Source organism: Phytophthora infestans, genomic scaffold (genome assembly GCF_000142945.1).
Source record: "Phytophthora infestans T30-4 supercont1.49 genomic scaffold, whole genome shotgun sequence".
Lineage (NCBI taxonomy): Eukaryota > Oomycota > Peronosporomycetes > Peronosporales > Peronosporaceae > Phytophthora > Phytophthora infestans.
In genome coordinates, this window is record NW_003303710.1 from 964,440 (window position 1) to 967,880 (window position 3,441).

Sequence of the window (3,441 nt, forward strand, 5' to 3'; positions counted from 1 at the left end):
CCATTGTTCGTAAATTTCACATTCACGCTGAAAGAGCTCGCGGTCTCTACAACCTTCGTAGGCCAACACTTGCCAGTCTTGGTACTTCTTGGACTCCAGACGCACATAGCCGTCACCTCGTGGCAGATCCCCATCTGGAATCCACATCGCGATCGAGTCGTGTGCTGGTAGGTACACAGTTCGATCAGACACGCTGGTCAATCGAATGCTTTGAGGCCGTCCACGTCGAAACCTCGTCACTGACGGGATTAACTTGTTCGTTCGACGAACCCACAGTACGTGTTCCTCCAGCCCGACTCGGCGCTTCGCTAGTCGATATTCTCGCCACTCGTGCGCTTGAATGTCCAAACGCTCGGGTGGCCCGGCGTTAACATGGGAGCCGTACTCTTCGCTGACGATCATGTTCTTGGTCTTAATCAGCGGGATTTGAACTTCGTGCGGTAATTGCGCCGCGCCGTGAAACAGGTCCAACCGGATCCCAGCTGGGATCATAAAGTCGGCCCCGAGTACCACGTCGACGCCTGCACTATGCGCCATTACCCACATCTCGAACTCGTACACCATCTCCCATCCAAGCGTAATCTTGACGCACGCTCGTCGCGTCGTAGACACCTTGCCTTCGTTAATTCCTTGAATGTCAATGCGGCGTCCGTGATCGGGTACATCTCGGAGTCGCAACTTCTTGGCAAAGGCGTCAGTAATCACACTAACGTTTGCTCCTGTGTCGAGGAGGATCCTCGTTCGCTGGTCGTTCACAGCGCCTTGCACCAGAGCTCTCATTCTGATCCGTCGGTCAAATTTCTTGGCCGACCACCACCCCTGTCTCTCGCCAGGGTTCAACTTCATCATCTTGGAGTGACCCTTGGGCTCGTCTCGCGCTGCACTCGAAACCAAGCCGAACGAACCCTCGCTGGCGCCCTCATCAGCATCAGCACACTCCACTCTCTCTCCAACACCTCCACCGAGGATTCTACTCCTCTCCTTTTCATTTTCCGTCGTGTTCACACTTGTTACGTATTTATCAGGCCATTCACTCTGCCCCATGAAAGCAAAGATACACTCTGCTTCCATTGAAGGCTCGGTTAACTGTGGCAGCCCGATAGGGACCAACCCAGTTCTAGTTGGCGGGCTGCCTAGTTTAAATGACGTTCTTGAACGAGGGCCTTGAGCTCTGGCGGGAGTTCCTCCTTCGTGCCTTTAGTGCGCACGAATTTGGCAAGGTCTTGGAAGTTGCGGAAAAGTTCGCATTGTCCAGCATCGTGGAGCTGCTTGCAGAGCTTGCATCGCTTGTTACAGTAGTGGGCGGAGTGACTCATGCCACCGCACACCGCGCATGGTCCGTACTGTGGGCGTCGGTTGTCGCGGTTGAAGTCACGTCGACCGCGTTGGATTGATTGAACCCACGGTCACTACTTCGGCGATCTTGATTGAAGCCATTCTCGCGATCAGGCACGTTTCCACGCGGTTGACGGTTGTCTGAACGTGCGTAGGTGCCTTCAGCAGCTGCACGGCGTTCATTTTCGTTAGCAGCGGCGAGGTATCGGTCGTTTTCATCCAATGAGAAATCACCATCCGTATTATCGGGCTAAAAGTCGTTGTACTCGTCTTGGACATCGTTGTAAGCGTTCGGATCTTCGTTTGAATACTCGGTGCCTCCCTGAGCAGCTTCACGACCTTCTAATTCAGCTAGTAGGTCATCCACCGTGGCTTCAATGAGCGTCACTCTTGGTTTGAATATTTTTTAATTTATTAATATTTTTTAACTTTAATAAATTTTGTTTAAGTTGTTTTATTTTTTGAAATGATTTAAAAGTTATTCTTAAAAGATACATATTTTTAATAATAAAAATTGTCTGGAGGTGGATTTGAACCACCGACACAAAGATTTTCAGTCTTTTACTCTAACCAACTGAGCTATCCAAACTAAATATTATATTAATAAATATAAATAAATTTTGTTTAAATTTCGGTTGTCATCGCGGCGGCGGTCATCACGCCGGTTGTTGCGGGCGAATCCATCGTCGCGTCGCGTATCACGACTCTTGGAGTATCGGTACATACTGTCACGCTTGGCCATCCTCTCCTTGCCCTTAAGAACATCTTCGATGATCTCTTCGAGCTCGTGAATGTCGGCGACTCGAGCGTGGTAGAGACTCTCCGCCAGCTTGTCATCATCGCATGTTGCCAGGAACTGCTGTACGTGTTCTTTCGCGTCGCGACTACTCTTCTCGAAGTGTAGACGGGCGGTCCGAGCATAGCCATTCAGCCTGTTTATGTAGTCGCACAGATGTTCATTACGTTCCCGCTTGGCGGAGTAGTAACGCGACAGTGCCGTCTGTGTGAACTGCGAGCAGTAGTAGCGGATGAACGCGTCGCTCAGCAGCTTCCACTTGCGCTTCGTCTTCTTCGGAAGTTGACGGAACCAATGAATGGCCTAGTCCCGGATACTTAGCTCAAATGGAATGCACCATTTATCGGCATCTGTGTGGGTTCCAGTCATTTCATAGACGAACCCACAGAGCCACTGCATACAGTTCTCGCTCCTGTTGCGAGAGCCTGAGAACGGCGTGATGCGATCCAGCGGTCGGTGCGAAGCCATTTCAATCCTCGGTGTTGGGTCCACGTCGTTCAGCGTCGCTAGCTCATTCATCTGACGCATCAACTCGAGTTGAGGATCTTCCTCGTCGAATGTACGCACCAAAATGTCATCGTCACTGAACGAACCATCGCTGTCGACTTGACGACGTCCGGCACCACCTTTGGGAGCTCGCGCACCGCCTCGGCGACCGAACGAAACCTCGTTACTTGCGTAAATACGTTGCATACGGCTCTCCGAACGTGGCGTAACCATGTGCGAGTCTTGAAAGTACGGTGAAGCTTCGGTGGTGCTAAAGGCACCACGCTCAGCTCCACGCTTGGTCGGAGGAGTACGAACGAGTCGTTGGGGCGTCGGCGGCAATGGAATCTTGGACGGATCTTCATCTTAAATCATCGGTCGACTCACAGGTTGCTTTCCGGCATTGATGCCAACAGCGCCAAACGCCTTCCGAAGCTTCTTCTTCCATTGCTGGAGAGCAGCTCCGGCTTCATGTGGACTCCAATCCTGGAGCGACATCGTCGATGGGTACGTCTCGTTCTCGAACCCCAGCGACAACAGTAGCGAAACTGAATCCTCGGCAACTTGGCTAGTCGAAACCGAGTTGACTGGGTATTGAAGTTCCTGCGCAAGCGCAGGCCAGTCGGCCTTTTTCTTGGGGATGGGCTTGAACAGCTGCATCCACTCATCATTCTGCATCAGCGCTTGTACGCGGTCGAAAACGCGCTTGGCGGCTGGTGTATCACCGTTGATAGGTGGGCGAGGTGCCTTCAGCAGTGCTGAATGCTTTGCACTTGCCACCGAAGGTTTAGAACCCTCGGTCCCATCGTCATAATCATCGTAGG

At 51.9% G+C, this 3,441-nt stretch overlaps 1 non-coding gene across 1 annotated transcript; it reads right to left on the minus strand.

Annotated features, from left to right (window-relative positions):
- Window positions 1-1,850: 1,850 nt before the first annotated feature.
- PITG_29090 lies at window positions 1,851-1,924 on the minus strand. The gene has a single exon. It is a non-coding gene; the product is annotated as a tRNA-Phe (tRNA).
- Between the last annotated feature and the right edge of the window lie 1,517 nt (window positions 1,925-3,441).